The 17988-nt window shown below is 34.4% G+C and overlaps 1 protein-coding gene across 1 annotated transcript in view; it reads left to right on the forward strand.

The window, feature by feature from the left end:
- The window catches only part of KLHL1 (kelch like family member 1), a 435664-nt gene that overhangs the window by 63339 nt on the left and 354337 nt on the right, over nt 1-17988 (forward strand). The gene's annotated exons all lie outside the window — the stretch shown is intronic.

Genomic DNA, 17988 nt, shown 5'->3' on the forward strand with positions numbered 1-17988 from the left:
TTTAGTTCAACTACATCTTTTTTTTTTCTAATTGAATTTATTGGGATGACATTTGTTAATAAAATTATATAGAATGCAGGTGTACAATTCTATAATACATCATCTGTATATTGTATTGTGAGTTTACTACCTCAGGTCTAGTCTTCCATCACGATTTATCCCCCCTTTACCCTCTTCTACCTCTACCTACCCACCCTTCTTTCCCTCTGGTAATCACCACATTGTTGTCTGTGTCTATGAGTATGCTTGTTTGTTTGTTTTTGCTTAATTCCTTCACCTTTTTTACCAGGTTCTCCAAGCATGCTTCCCCCAATTTTTGTTTTTTGTTTTTTTATGTTGAGTTGTATAAGTTCTTTATAAATTTTGGATATTAACCCCTTTTAGATGTATCATTGGCAAATATATTCTTTCATTCAGTGGGCTGTCTTTCCATTTTGTTGATAGTTTGCTTTGCTTTGCAAAAACTTTTTAGGTTTATGTAGTCCCATTTGTTTACTTTTTTTTGTTTGTTTGTTTTGCTTGTCCAAGGAGATATATAGGAAAAATATCACTATGAGAAATGTCCAAGATTTTACTGCCTATGTTTTCTTCTAAGATTTTTATGGTTTCAAGTCTAACATTTTAACCCATTTTGAGTTTATTCTTGTGCATGGTGTAAGAAGGTGGTTTAGTTTCATTTTTTTTTTCTTGCATGCATCTTTGCAATTTTCCTGACACCAATTTATTGAACAGACTATTTTTACTTCATTGTATGTTCTTGCTTTCTTTGTCAAATATTATTGGCTATAAAGGCATGGATTTATTTCTGGGCTGATTTATTTCTGTTCCCTTGATCTATATGTCTGTTTTTATGCCAGCACCATGCTATTTTGATTATAGTGGCCTTATAGTGTAGTTTGGTATTAGGTAGCATAATTCCTCCAACTTTTTTTCTCAACATTGCTGTGTCTATTTGGGCTCTTTTGTGGTTCCATATAAATTTTTGGAATATTTGTTCTAGTTCTGTGTAATATGCTATTGGTATCTTGATAGGAATTGTGTTGAATCTATAGATTGCTTTGGGTTGTCTGGACATTTTACTGATGTTAATTCTTCCTATCCATGAATACAGCATATGCTTCCAATTATCCATATCTTCTTCAATTGTTTTCTTCAGTGTTTTATACTTTTTCGTGTACTGGTCTTTTACATTCTTTGTTAAATTCATTCCTAAGCATTTTATTTGCAGATGACATGGCACTGTATATAGAGTAACCAAAAGATTCCACCAAAATACTTCTAGAACTGATAAATGAATTCAGTAACGTAGCGGGATACAAAATAAATATTCAAACATCACTTGCATTTTTATACACCAATAACAAACTATCAGGAAGGGAAACTACGGAAACAATCCTATTAACAACTGCATCAAAAATAAAATTTCAACTACATCCTTACTGATTTTTGTTGCTATTGTTACCTACTGAATCTGTCCCCTGGTGATAGGGGAGTGTTGAACTCTCCAAAAATAAATAAATAAATAAATAAAATAGTGGATTCATCTATTTCTCCTTGCAGTTCTATCAGTTTTTGCCTCACATATTTTGACACTTTGTTATGAGGCATATAGATATTAAAGATTATTATATCTTCTTGAAGAATTAACCATTTATCATTATGTAATGCTATTTCATATAATTTTTATTGCTCTGAAGTCTACTTTGCCTGAAAGAAATATAGCTACTACAATTTTGTTTTGATTAGTGTTAACCTTTCATGACTTTCTCTATCCCATTACAGCTAATATATGTTTTTATATTTAATGTAGGTTTTTTTGTAGGCAACATATACATGGGTCTTATTTTTTCCTGCTCTGAGAGTGTCCGTATTTCAGTTGTTTTATTTAGACCATTTATATTTAAACAACTTGTAAATAGTTTCATTTACATCTATTATATACTGTTTTCTATGTGTTGTCATTATTCTCTTTTTTTTTCTCTTTTACTTTTCCTATCTTCTTTAGTTTTAATTGAGAATCTTACATGATTCAATTTTCTCTCCTCTCTCAGCATGTAAATTATATTTCTTTAAAAAAATTAGTTGTTAACTTAGAGTTTGAAATGTATAGTTATGAGTAGCATAAATCTACTTTCTAATAGCACTTCAGCTTTACAGGTAAATCAAGTACTTTATAACAGAGTATTTCCAGTTTTTCCCTTCATTTGCTTATAACATCACTATCATTTATTTCACTTATCCACAAGCTATAATCACCAATGCATTATTACAATTATTTGGAAAAAATTGTTAAATTAATTAAGAATAAGAAAAATAAAAATTCCTGTATTGTCTTTACTTATTCCTTCTTTAATACTCTTCCTTTCTTTATGTAGATCAAAGTTTCTGACCTATATCATTTTTCCTTCTCTCTGAATAACTTTTTTGTTTTTACTGTTTCTTATTAGGCAAGTTAACTGGTGGCAATTGTCTCTATTTTTGTTTGAGAATATCTTTATTGCCTCTCATATTTGAAAGATAATTGCTCTGGAAAAGAATTTTAGTTTTGTGTAGTTTTTTTCTTTCAATACTTTAGATATTATGCTCCACTTCCTTCTTGCTTGCAAAGAAGAGAAGTTTCTGAGGAGACTTTTAATGTAATTTTATCTTATTCTTCTACTAGAGGCCTGGTGCATGAAATTCGTGCACCAGGGGGTGTCCCTCAGCCCAGCCTGCACCCTCTCCAGTCTAGGACCCCTAAGGGGATGTATGACTGCCTGTTTAGGCCCCGTGGGATCAGGCCTAAACTTGCAGTCAGACATCCCTCTCACAATCCGGGACTACTGACCCCTAACCACTTGCCTGCCTGCCAGCCTGCTTGCCCCCTAACAGCTCCCCTGCCAGCCTTATTGATGCGTAACTGCTTCCCTGCCGGCCCAATCACCCACAACTGCCCTCCCCTGCCGCTACCCACCTCCTCCACCGGGACCCGCCTCCTCTGCGCATGGTGGCGGAGATGCCGGGACTGGCTTCCTCTGTGCCGCACAGAGCCGTGAGACCCCCAGACCTCATCACGCAGAACAGCCGCCAGACCCGCCTCCACTGTGCATGTGGCCATCTTGTGATGGCCATCTTGTGATGACATGAGGTCGTGACACCACCTAGGCTATTATTAGTATAGATAGGCCTATTGTTTCCCTCTTCTTCCTGGCTTCTTTCAAGGTATTCTCTTTGTCACTAATTTTCTGCAGTTCAAGTATGATATCCCTAGATTTTGAATTTTTTGAATTTATCCTGCTTAATGTTCTCTGAGCATTCTAGATTTGTGGTTTGATGTCTGTCATTAGCTTTGAAAAATTCTCAGCTACTTTTACTTCAATTATACCTTTTGTTCTTTTCTTTTCTCTTTCCTCCTCTTCCTCCTCCACCTCCTGCTCCTCTTTCTGGGATTAACATTACACATGCTACACTTTTTGTATTTTTTACACTGTTCTTGTTTTATGGTTTTCTTTTTTTATTCTTTTCAGTTTTGGAAGTTAATAATGGCATATATTCAGACTCACTGGTTATTTCCTCAACTGTGTCTGGTCCACTGATGAACCTATGAAAGGCATTCTTCATTTATGTTACAATGTTTCTGAATCTCGCATTTCCTTTTGTTGCTTGGAGTTTCTATTTATTCACTTACATTGCCTATCTGTTCTTGTGTGTTGTCTACTTTTCCAGTTAGAGCCTTTGCTGTGTTATATTCAACACACTACTTTTCCCATTAGGGTCCTAGACATAGTTATTTTAAATTCCCAGTTTGATCATTCCAAAATTTCTGCCATATCTGAGTCTAGTTTTCATGCTTCCTGTTTCTTGTTTGCCCTTTAAGTATGCCTTGTATTTTTTTGTTGAAAGACATACATAAAATATCAAGTAAAAGGAAATGAGGTTTTATGGTTGTCTGGCTAGAAGTTAGGCTTTGTTTACTGCTTGCTGGAGCTGTGGTGTCAGAGGCTAAACTGTCCTCTGATGCTCCTGTTTTAGTCTCCCTATGTTCTTTGGATATACCACGAGACTTTTTAAAAAGCATCTAAGTCTTGCAGTTCTTTTAGCTGCAGTCCTCTGTTATGATACAGTAGCATTGTTGATGTGGTGGTACACTATGGGGTTGTGGAAGCACTCTGTAGTCCTATGATTTTGTCTGTCTTTTTAGTGAGCCTGAGTTGGGTATGTAACTCCTTTCCTGTTTTGATAAAATCTCAATAGGTTAGGTTCTGGTACAATAGTTCAATAGTTTCCCTTGAGGTCAGACCTTGTTAAAAAGAACATAGAACTTGGAGGATATTTTTAAAAAATCACTTTTTCCCCCTTGCCCTGCTGGAAGCAACAAGGGATTTTTTTTTTTTTTTTTTTTCAGATCTTCAACATAAACTTCTGATAGAGGGCTTGTGGGGTTAAAATTCAGAAAAAAACATGAACTTCCTTTAAGACCTAGTCCCTAGAACATTTAACTCTCAAGCTCAGTTCCTAATACTTTGAATTGATACTTAGTGCTTTTTATTTAGAGGCAAAATAAAACAGAGTATTAGCAAACAAATAAATCTACTTAACTATGACAGGGTCTCTCTTTTCCATGTCCAGCACGGAAAGGGAGATGATCCGGTTCTTCGAGTAGAGGGGCTAGGGATTGAGAGATAAAAGAAAGAAAGAGACAAGACACAAAATGGAAGAAAAAAGCTGGGAACCGGGGGGTGGGGGGGGGGGTGGGGAGGGGGGCGCTGCCCTCTTCTGCTGGAGAGACATTGACCCAGAGCCAAAACAGCACATTTATTTTATACCCCCAAATACCAGGAAGTTTCACCAAAAGTCAAGACAAAGGAGATTATTCTTGAGTAGGCCCGAGCATTCCTGGTGCTTGACTGGATTTACATATCAAAGTGCATTCCCCAACACCTGGGCAAAGGTAAGAGTCAGTGCTGATAACACATCTGCCTTTTTGGTAAATGTGTATCCAAGATGCAGCTTTGCCTGTCACCTTGGGTTCAGCTGACAAGAATTAAAGAATGCCTGTGTGACTTCCCAGGCACACTCTACACTTAACTATTTGTATGAATTTATTATCAAACTTTTATATCAGAATTTACATGAATCCATAAACTAGTTAGTTCTTCCATAGACAAGCAGATGCATACTAGTAATTACTATTTCAACTCACAAAATAGTCACAGTTTACACACCAGAGCCTATGCATAGCCCCTGCAGGTTGACCCCAAATACAATATTGGAGGTTCCTCGGAGGTGCGGCGTTATTTGTGAAACTTAACTTGCGGTCTAAAAATCAAATAGTATATGGCACTTCATAAAGTATAAGACATTAAAACAATTAGCTGTATTCAATACAATATACCTTGTTTCCAGAAGACCTTAATAAAATAACTATAATTTATTGATTTATGTCATTGTAAATAAAATGAAATGAACATTATTTTCATGTATACCATTTGAAAGGTCCAATGATCAAAACCTGAGTGTACAACATATGATTTAAAATGACCAAAGAGAGTTTGAAAAGAAATAGCATATTCTGTTGGAAGTAAAACTCTGGCAGATACAGAGTTTGTAAGTAAAAAACATATACAAAACTTACTTAGACTTTATGCACTCTAGTAAGGTTAAGAGTTGATGCATATTTCTGCTGCTTTTAAAACAAATTCTAGTGTTACTTGAAATAATATTAAGTAATTACATAGAAACACATGTAATTCTCATAAATCAAAACTAACAAAATATCAATGACAATAGTTAAAATGAATATTCAGTGAAAAAAAACAGAGAGAGAAGACAAATGATTCAAATGTCACTTATATGTAGAATCTTAAAAAAGAGTTGAATGCACAAAAATATATATTTGAAAGTGGCTCCAGGAGCTGGAGTGTGGGGGAAATAGGAAGAGAAGATTGGTAAAAAGATATAAACTTTCAGCTATAAGATGAATAAGGTGTGAAGATCTAATATAAATCATAGTGACTATAGTTAAAATCATTATATTTTATAATTGAAATTTATCAAGAAAGTTATTAGAATTTTATTAAGGAATGTATTAGAATTCTCAGAAAACATAAAAAGTAAATGTCTAAGGTGATATATGTATTAATTATCTAGAATTGGAGAATCCTTTCAAATGTATATGTATATCACATCACACGATGTAAAATTTAAATATATTACAATTTTATTTTTTCATTTATTCCTTTAAAAAAGTGACAAATGCTCTAGCTTGTTTGGCTCAATGCATAGAGCATTGGCCTGTGGACTGAAGGGTCCCAGGTTTGATTCTGGTCGGGGGCACATGCCTGGGTTGAGGGCTTGATCCCTAGTCGGGGGCGTGCAAGAGGCAGCCGATCAATGATTCTCTCTCATCATTGGTGTTTCTATCTCTCTCTCTCTCCCTCTTCTTTCCTCTCTGAAATCGATAAAAATATATTTAAAAAAAAATAAAAAGGTGACAAAATTAAGGAGAAAAAAACAGCACGTAAAAGTCTTCTAGAAAAACCATAAAGTTAGATCCATACCTCAAAAAATTTAAGTTAAAATTAATTTGGAGTTAGCTTAATTTTCATATGATAATTGGGTGTTTGCACATACAGCAGACAGATCTTAGGAAAAGAAACCAAAGCATTTTTATTTACATGAAAGAAATAACCCTAGAGTTAACAGAGTAATTCAACCCGCCACCCACGTTCCCTTAGTGTTATCTCAGTAGTGTTATCAATGTGTCTGAGATGGTCTGAGTGTTCCAGAAGGTGGGTGTATCTGCACTAGTCATTGTGCAGGATTGTCAGTGTTTATGGAGTCTGCCTTCTTATTAGACTTCATGGGGTGGCAGTTGTATTTCTTTTTACTTCATTCTAGTTTTGAGTAAACTTTGCCGAACTGCTTGGACATGTTACCTGAGGACAGAGATGGCTATGGTGGAAGTAATATGGAGAATGGCAGCTCTCACTGGCTCTAATGGCAATTCTGGATCCCAGAGTTCTTGGAAAGTCTCACTGTTGGTGTATTTCTTTCCAAGAGCATAGTATCTATAGTCTCCCCAAAACTGTGTGTGTAGGAATTGTCATCCCTGGTCCTTGCCTTAGCACTGCCTGTTTCTTTTTTTTTTTTTCTTTTTTCCCATCCTGTAGGAAGAATTTTATTTGAATGATCTGTGCATATTGGACCACAGTATGGGCAGCAAATGATCTGAGTGGCAGCTTATTTCTTGTTCCTCCCAAGCTCTCCAGACAGGCTTAATTTCCATGTTAACAGAAAGTAAATGGAAATAAATGCAACATTTGAATAGTAAAAGAATGTTCATTACAAGGTGCTTTGAACATTAAATGTTATTAGTTCAACATATTACAGAGGATAACCTTAAATAGAGGATACTTTTTACATATTACCTTTTTCTTCCTGAAGTATAATGTGAAAATGCTTGGATGTGTTTTCCCAGGTTTGAATAGTGTGCTTTTAATATGGATTTTGAATACTTGGTCAGTCACTGTTTGGATGATCATGCCATGACAGTGCTATCCAGCTGAGCCAGATGACAAACCGGTCTTAAGAAAACTTGGATGTGAGACCCATGAAGGCAGAGACTTAGTTTTCTTAATTCTTATCATCAGTGCTCTGTTGAGTGCCTAGAATATGCTTATTAATATTATTTTACTTTTAAAAACTAAAAACTATGCATTTGGAATCATAAAGAAAATGTGAATCTGAACAAGGGAAAACATGTTTAGGTAGGTGGACAGATTAGTGTTTGTTTGTTTGTTTTTATTTTTTAATTTATTGATTAGAGAGAGTCAGAGACAGAGAAAGAGAGAGATAAACATTGATTTGTTGTTCTACTTTATTTATGCATTTATTGGTTGATTCTTGTATGTGCCCTGACTGGGGATTGAGTCCACAACCATGGCGTATCCAGAATCTATAACCAACTGAGTTAGCCAGCCAGAGCTTGAGTAGTACAATTTTATTATATTTATGGGGGTGACACTGGTTAATATAATGTTATAGGATTCGAGTGTACAATTTTATAATACACCACCTGAATATTGTATTGTGTGTTTACCACACAAAGTCAAATATCCTTCCGTCTCTATGTGTTTGTCCCCCTAGCTCCTCCACTACTTCATCCCATCTCCCTTTTCCTCTGGCAACTACTATATTGTCATCTGTGTTCATGAGGGTTTTTTTGTTTGTTTGTTTCTTGCCTTTTGTTTTATGATCAGTGTGATAAAGGATAAAATTCATATGATCCTATCAGAAGATGCAGAAAAAGCATTGACAAAATACCAGCTAAATTAATATTTAAGAACTGTAATATAAAATGATTGTTTTTCATTCTCTTATAATGCAATCTTCCCATTTTCAGCAGAATTATAACATATATGATGGTTACAAATAGAAATATAAGAACTTAGCACAAGCCATAATGTGCCATGTAAATTATCTGTTATAATTCCAACCATGACAGTGCCAAGGGCCCTTGCAGCATGCTTTCTAATAACAAGGAGAAACTTTAAAGAAGATTTTCCCGGAATCATCAGACTCTGGAATAAATATTTCTCACTCTACAGGAGGGGTTATGAATCTGAGATAATCAGTGGAGTTGAGAAAAATTTTGCTAATTTCCCTGATTTACTAAGTCAGTAACTTGCAGTTAAATTTTCATCATGTCTCTATTTTTTATTCTATTTAAACCCTACTGTCTTCTCTAAGTCTATATCCTCATGTTTCACACATAGATCCTGGCACATAACTGGTGCCCAACAAAGGCTTGTTAATTTTCTTCATAAAGATTTCTTTTTAAATAGATCTCCCATTGTCAGGGGATTTAGACTGAACAAATTAGTAATTTTACCTTTACTTAATATGAGTCTAAAATGTGCTTCAATTTTCTCCCACCTCTTGAGAACTCAAGCTTGAGTGTAAATTCACAGTGCAGACAGTAAAGAGCACAGCTGGTAAACCACAGGGCAAATTTGCAAGCCCTTGTGCTGCTTGATTTAGCTCAGTTAATTACTGTTTATTTTGAATAATTATGCTATAGTCTGTAGTTTAAAAAACATTTTTGTCTGAGCAAATTGATAGAAATATTTATCAATGTCTTTAGTTAATGCTTTAATTTCCCCTACAAAATCACTGTGGAATGCAAAATTTAGCTCACTATTCTCCATAATAGGAGCTGATTTATGCTTAGCCTTCTCTTTTAAATATGTTTTGCTTTATCTTGGTTTTGATGAAGCAATGCATGTTAGTGGTAAACCTGGGAATTCTGACTACCATCTGTCTAATCCACCTGCTAAACCCTTACGTCAACTGATACTCAGGTGTCATTGAACAAAGGCACAGCTTCTGGCATCAAAGTCAATCTGTAAAAGTTCTGGTTCTAATAACTTTACATCACTCCCCTTTGCACATTTTATTTCCCCCAAAACACATGAATTTAAAAATAAAATCCAAAGAAAAACGTTATGTTTTTTAAAATCTTCCATCGTTCATAAAAATTTATTTTAAACAGTAATTGATGATGCAAGTTATAGTTCTCTCCCTGTGTTAATGAACATTCAAAAATTTTAAACAGGCTGCTTTTTTCACTTTGTAGTGTATATAGATGTCAAACTACAAAGTTGTATACCTGAAACATATATAAGATCACATATCAATATAAAAAGTAAAATAAAACAGAATGACTGATTTGTTGTTACTGCTTGTGGTAAGAACAGGCAGGCACATCAGCATTCAACCTCCAACTCTTAATCAACTGTTACCCACTTCTTCTCATCAATGTCCTCTTTCTAAAATGGCTCAAGGTGTAGGGAGCATTGGCTAGCACAACATAGTCTAGAGACATTTGACCATGAAGCTGGAACTGAAGGCCATCTCCTATAAACAAGGCCTGAATCACGCAAAGATATGAAATACTGCATTTAAAAAATATATCACCACATTTTAGGAACTTGAGTAGTATTTACTTTGTCCTTTACCAATACCTGCAGCCTTAGATAAAATAATAATTTTTCTATAAACACAAAATAATCACTCAAAGAAGCAATGCTGTTGTGTTTATATTCAAGTATCATTGTTCCAGAGGACTGGTCTTATAGTCAATGAACAACGTTGGAGTAGCAAGCCAGCATTAGGCCAAAATCACCCTCTCCATCCTTTTAAACCTTTATTTATTTTTCTAAATCTAATTTTCTAACCTCAAATAAATAACAGCTCTTCTTTAGTTATTTCAGAATAACTATATTGCTAAAATAGAAATCTCAAAGTGAAGAAACATGTTGTGCTCTGTTGGTCACAGAAAAAGATGCCTCAGACTTTAGCTATGTTTTCAAATGATATTAAATAAGGTAATAATTTTAAAGTAATGTAAGAAGTGAAGCAAGAATGTAGCAATCAAAATTTATTTTCTCCTTCCTTTCCCTAATTTGTCTCCTCGTTGCCTCTCATAATGTGTTGGCGTTAAGGGAGCTCCTCTGGTTCAGACTGAAGAACTGATGTGGCGAGAATTAATGTTGGGCCAGGAACTGAAAACTGAGCAAGTGAACAGACAGGGCCCTGAGCCAATCTGTGACATGTTTTAGAACAAAAGAAGCAAACAGGGTCAACGACTTTTATTTATTCTAGACAACTCTATTTGAGAATGAAAATTATGAACTACTTTTCCCTTCTCCCTATGCATACAGGCACATCCAAAAACATATTCAGAGATTCAGAAACATCAGTGACACCACTGACTTGATAATTTTGTGGTCAGAATTTCGAGGGCTGTAACAGGAATTAGGTAATTGGAACTTTATTCAGAATAGTCAAAATTTGAAAATAATCCAAAAAGAAAATGAATATATTTTTAAAAAAATATAATGTATTCATACAGTGGAATACTATTGAGAAAAAAATTATTTAAAAAAATATGACTCTCAAAAATGTTGAGCAAAAGGAGCTGGACACAAAGGAACACATATTTTATAACCTTATTCATATGAAGTCCTATAAGGAACCAAAGGTATCTACGATGGTAGAAATTAGACAAGTCTTTGCCTGAACAGGGATCCAGTAGGGATTTGACTGCTAAGGAATACAATGCAGCTTTCTATATAAGGAACATAAAATATAATTAAGTTGGGATGGTGGCTTCACACATGTACACATTAGTTAAAATTGGGCAAGCCTTACACTTTATATGTGTGCAACTTATTGCATTGAAGCTAGAACTCAAAATTAATTACAAGAAAGTAGATAATTAGAGAGTCTGAAGAGCTGAAAGCTCTAGGTAACAATGCCAAGGAAACAATTTTTAGGAGTTAGTTTTTCCCACCTAGCTTTAGACCCAAATCTCAAGTCTGTGTGCACTGTCATTGGCAGGTGGCCAGGTTATGTATCTATTACATTACTTCATTTACTCAAAATATTTTTACTCTAGCAGACACAATGTAGGCAATTGTCATTTACCTTGTGAAGTTTACGGTTAAGTGAGTATTGATCAAACAATTGAAAATATGAAACATTGCCACCTTGACAAGGACTTTCACCACAGATGTGGACAAAGACCAAGTAGCAGCATCTGAATGACAGTTGTAATACCCTTGTATATATTCATTAATATGAGATATGCTATGACATTCCCATATATTTAATATTCATCTCTAAATATTAAACTCAAAATTTAAATCTGAAGAAGCTTTCTACATTACCTTAAACTTTCCAAATTTCGTGAGGTGTGTACACAAGCATCTTTTTTATTACTTTGTTCTTACTTATATTTCAACACTTAACACATGTTTTACAAACTATTTCTAAGGTTTGTGCTGAAATTAAAATTTAGGGCAAGTACTTCTTATTCATCTTCTCATTCAAGAAATCTAGCAAAGTATTTGATGCCAACTGGTCAAAGTAAATATTCATTCTCTTTTTATGCTGGTTAATTAACCCTCATGAATAATAGTTGCTTTGTGCAATCTGTCCCCATGTCTTTTAATTAGTCCTCTAATTAAAGCTTGGAAATCAATCAATTCTCATGATAAGCATTTTTTATAGCTTATAATTATTTTATATAATAAAAGCCTAATATGTAAATTGTCCCCTTGACTGGGAGTTCGAGGGGGAATTTGACCAGGTATTCAACCAAGGGGCAGGGACAGCCAGCCAACCACCCATGGTCCCTTCCCCCGGCCAGCCCCACCCTGACCAGCAGTGGCAGCAGGTGGCTGGGGGAAGGGAGGTTCCAGCTGGCAGCCAGCAGCCACTAGGGACCCTACCCATGCACAAATTTTGTGCACTGGGCCTCTAGTTATCTTAATATTTTGATGGATATTTTCCTAAAGAACACAACATTTTTTAGTTTTGATGCTTGGGGTTGTTTTGAATTAACCTGGCTGAGTTTAAGAATGATTCAGACCCTAGAAAGAAAAAGAATCCATTCAGTTACATAAGCTCAAATATAAATATAATCTAAACTGAAACTTGATATTTTCAAAATTTATTCTCCCAGGCAGCATTTCAAATGCAGTGAAGCTAGGCATTTGTGCAACACAGTCAGTTGTGAGGTTGCTTGCAATAATGTATTACTAAAAACAGAATACTGCATATTTTTATATTTTTTTTTATTAGAAAGAATTCAAAAATACCTCAACAGTTTGCTTTTTCCTCCTTGGATTCCTATAGAGTAAAAATATGAGGTTACAAGATTTTGTAAAATCAGGAATTTTGTAGAATCAAAATTCTATTTTACTTAAATTGAAATTTCTGATGAAGAATGCTATTAAGTGGGTTTAACTTGAGAATTAGCATCATGATTGTTAGGTTGTAATTTTACATTTTTTTCCATGTATATTTTCTTTTTATTTTTTTTTTCATTTAAATTTATTGATGGATAAATTTTTAATGACAAAATGGCATAGGAAATGAGAATATGAGTGGAAGTTACAATATAAACATTACTGTATGTAATATAATGATCACATCAGAAGCTGTTTGATGATCCCAGTTTTAATAAATGCATTATAGTTAAATCTGTAAAAGCTGTGATTGCAGTTTTTTTTTAAAGTTGAGATTCATCCTTTTTAGAGGTAAAAATTATGTACTTATTAATGTTGTCTGTGAAGTGGCTTCTTGTTAAAAAGTCAATCACTGCTCTTAGAAAAATATGATATTGGAATATAGAAAACACATGTATCTCTCAAGGGCCTTATGTATATTACATACAATAGTCTTCTTAACAAGAAATGATCAGTGATGGATGTGAATGCTTAGAGTTGTAAGTAAAGGTTTGGAATCACCAATGAATTAAAACTGAGCTGTTTTCAGAGTAAACTGATTTGCCATTAAAAAAGGTCAGAACCTGTGGCTAAATTAACAGTAATAAATATCTCTAGGAAGCAGCTATGATGTGGTTGGGAGAACTAAAATGAAAAGGGAACTTTCATATAGCAAGTAAAGGTCTGTATTAATTTAGGGTAAAAAAGAAGAACAAATAAGATACCCTATACACTGAGTGGCCAGATTATTATTATCTCTGAACGCATGAGGCTGGATGTTGCGTCCAGGGGACACACAAGTGGGCGGGGAGTTGACTCTGGGTCTTCTGGCACAGGGGGACTTGATGCTGTGTCCCAGTTTGTGCTGGCCCAGATTCTGACAGCAGGGAGGAGGAAGTCCCACCCCCACAGAATCAGCCAGAATCAACCATTGGTCAGACAGCTCTCAGTGGCCTGACAACAGGGAGGAAGAAGTGCATATTTTAGGCATCAATCAGGCTGGCAGGGGAGTGGTTAGGGGGTGATCAGGCTGGCAGGCAGAAGCGGTTAGGGGCAAACAGGAAGGCAGGCAGGCGAGCAGTTGGAAGCCAGCAGTCCTGGATGGTGAGAGGGATGTCTAACTGCCCGTTTAAGCCTGATCCCACTAAGATCGGGCTTAAATGGGCAGTCGGACATCCCTCGAGGGGTCCCAAATTGGAGAGGGTGCAGGCTGGGCTGAGGGACTCCCCCCCTCCCCCGTGCACGAATTTCGTGCACCGGGCCGCTAGTGTGTATATATATATATATATATACACACTGAGTGGCCAGATTATTATGCGTTCAGAGATCATAATAATCTGGCCACTCAGTGTACATTTGAACTGGAGAAAAAAGGAAAATTCATTTAATTTTTAAAGTTTTTTTTCATTTTATAGCAAACATTAATTGTGTTCATATAACTAGAATATAATCCTGTTAGCACAAAGATGAATTGGATAAAAATTCCTGAAACTGATAACAATAATATGCTGTCCACAAAGGCAATTATAAAATATTAACAAAATTAAGCAAATAAAATTATGTAAAGACAGGCATAAACAGATGCTATACTCACTTATTCATCAATTAATTTATTTATACTCATTTTAATGAGTATCCATTTTTGTCTTGCACTGACTAAAGGTGAACCATTGTAGTTACACTTAAACAAATAGAAGAAAAGTAAGTTGTGTATTTTTATTGAGATATTGTGAGGTAGATTTCTAGCTCAGTATATTTATGCACCCTAAATAATTTAATTAGGTTGCATGTAATATATATAGCACACATTTTACTTTCACATCTAAATCATTCAAATACTTTATACTGGTAAAGTCAGATGATTAAATTTTAAATGTTCTTGCATACCTCAAAAATGTGTTCAAGATAGATAATGCTATGTGGATTTTTTGCTGCCTCTCAAATTTGTCATGTTTCGAAGACCAATTTGTTTCTCACTGTATGACAGAAGCTGGAATCAAATACTTGTTCACCTGAAAAGAAAAATAAATAAATAAACAAGTACACAAACAGAAACAAAAACCAAGACAGCAAGGAGGTAGGAATTGGTAGTGACCCCAATAAACCAAACAGAAAATGGCTACTATGGCAAACATTAAATAAAATGTAAGAACTCTCATGTTACTGGTCAGACAAAAGTTTCAATTCAGACCTGCCAATGTGGATGGGCTAAAGAAAACACCAGATTTTTTTGTAATGACTCCAAAGTGGTCTATAGTCCAAGAGTAAGCACAAAATTTGACTTTCCTCACCTATCAAAAGGTAATCTGTCCATACTTTATCTTCTTAGCAAAAGAAAATTTAATATTCTTAGAGAAATATAGTATCAAGAATATATATATTTTTATACACAATATCTGTTCTTGAATAAATGTACCAGGCTTACCAAAAACAGAATTGAATGACCAAAATCAAGCACCTACTTGCTTAAAAAATTTAACTAATTAGCAGAAAAATATAAATTAATAAATAAATTTAGTATGGTTGCTGGATGGAAGAATACTATGAAAACGTACTTTAACACCTCTAAATTAGAATAAATCATTAAAAATGAAATGTGTAGATTATTTTTATAAGAACTTAAAAAAGTTAAAGTAATAAATATAATAAGAGGTGTACAAGAATACTACACAGAAAACTGCAAATATTATCAAAATAAATTAAAAATCTAAATGAGTGAACGGATAGACCATATTCAGTAATTGGAAGAGTCAATGTCATAAAGATGTCAATTCTTTCCAAATTATGTGTAGATTAAATTATTCCCCAATTGAAATCCCACCTTTTTCTAGAGGAAGTCATGAGCTAATATTATACTTCTATGGAATTTTTAGAGATCAAAACCAATTAAAAATCTTAGAGAAATACTCTATAATATATCAAAGCCTATTAAAAAGCTATAAGAAATTGAACATTGTATTAGTGATGCTAGGATAGATGAGTATTTAATTGAAATAGAAACAGAACTACACACACCTGACATATAACAAAGTCACCATTGCAATAGAGTGGAATAGTCACAGGGATATAAAGTACAACATAGGGAATATAATCAACAATTTTGTAGTAATTATCTATGACATTAGGTGGGTAGTAGACTTATGGGATAATCACCTCATAAGTCACGTAAATGTCTAATCACTATGTTGTACACCTGAAACTAATATAATACTGTAAGTCAACTGTAATTGAAATAAAAAAAATAATTAAAGATAACTAAATACCAATAAAATAAATAACACTGGGTTGATTGTGTATCTGCAAAAAAAAAAAAAATTAACATATTGATACCTGTTGGGGGAAAGCCCCAAAAGTTAAATTCAGGATTGATTCCAAAGAACTGACAGACAGCTTTATTCAAATTCATAAGAGTTTTAATAGGAGAAACCTACATACACAGGCAAAGCAGCCGCCCCAGTGGTGGCCAGCCTGGAAGAGACCTACCCTCTCCCAGAGCAGAGTCTCTTTCTTATAGAAGGTTAATGGTAAAATCATATGGTGGGTAGTCACGTAGATCACTAAGAAGAACAATGCATTTGTAAATTAACATACAACATCAGGCAGTTATCCACATGCTTCACATCCACTAACCTCCTTCCTCGGGCTGACGTTGATCTTTGGGCATCATTTCGGCTTTCTGGGTAGTTAGCTAAACCTGAGGCTGCAGAGAATTAGAGTCACAGAAGGTTAAACACAGAGTCCAACATTTCCCAGATGCCTTTACTTCTGAGACATAGTGAATCTCCAAGTAAGTTTCCCTACAATACCTTTTCATACTATATACAACATCAATGATAGATAGAGCAATAAAACATCTAGACAAATTGTGAGAAAAATGCTTCATGCATTGTGATAAGCAAAGATTACTTAAATATGATTCACAAAGTAGGAAGATTGATAGATTGGACTTTATTATAGTTCAAAACTTTTGCTCATCAATGCACACCATTTGACAGTGAAAAGGCAGGCCACAGAGTAAATGTTTGAATATATACTTACAAAAATGAACTTTTTATCTAAAACTTATAAAGAATTTCTATAGGCAAAGAAGATGCTAAGAACCAACAATTTTAAAATAGCACACTTGAACAGGCCACATTACAAAGACAGGCACTCAAATGACAACTGATAGAATGCGAGTGTGAAACAATGAAATATAACTAAGTACCCTTCAGAATGGCTAATCTTTTTAAACAGAAAAGAATAGTCAATATCTAGCATTTTTAAAGATGCAGTGCAATAACTATCTGTGTGAGTGTAAATTACTCAACTAGCATAGAAAACTGTTTGGCAATGTATACTAAAAATGAACACACTAACTTTATGAACCACCAATTCCACTCCTGAATATGCACACCCTCAAATTAATTACATAGGTGAACCCAAACATAGGTAAAAATTTCATAACAATCTTACCTGTAATAACTCAAACTGGAAACAATGAAATACCCATCAACAAAAGAAAGGATAAAGTATGACATATCCATACACCGGACTACTTTAAAACAATATAAAAACGAACTATTGCTACATGCAACCAGCAAATCTCACAGATATAACTTTGAGAAAAATGCACAGATGAAATAGTACATACTGGACACTTACATCAAATTAAAGTTCAAAACAAACAAGGATTTATTTTATTTTTAAAATTATATTTTATCACTTAAAATTGTACTATGATAGGCAAGTTACTTTTTCAGACATGTTTGTTCTACCAAAACAAAACAAACAAAAACCACAAATGTCTCTCTCATTACATTCTCACAGAAAGTAAAGGAGGTAATGTGTATAGAATACTAGCACAGTTTGTGGCATAGAGTAAACACATATCAATGAATATCAATGAAAGGGCTTTCTCAACTCTTTTATCTGAACCTTTTCAGAACATGTTTGTTTTCCCAGGTACCAAATTAGTCATTAAATCCTTTTTTCTCTCAAATATGGCTCCACTCTTTTTTTCCATTACCCCCTTTTGAAGTAGACTTTAACAAAAGTATCATACATAATTTTCCTGTCTTTAACCTCTTTCCCTGCTATAGTATGCCCTTGACAAAATTCTCTGAATTAAACTTCTACAAAACTTACTTTCACTCCCTCACAAAGGTTCAATGTCTCTCACTGCATATACCGTAAAGAATACTATTCTTAATGCTGAACATAATGCTTTCCCAGA

This window comes from Plecotus auritus (genome assembly GCF_963455305.1).
Source record: "Plecotus auritus genome assembly, chromosome: 3".
NCBI lineage: Eukaryota > Metazoa > Chordata > Mammalia > Chiroptera > Vespertilionidae > Plecotus > Plecotus auritus.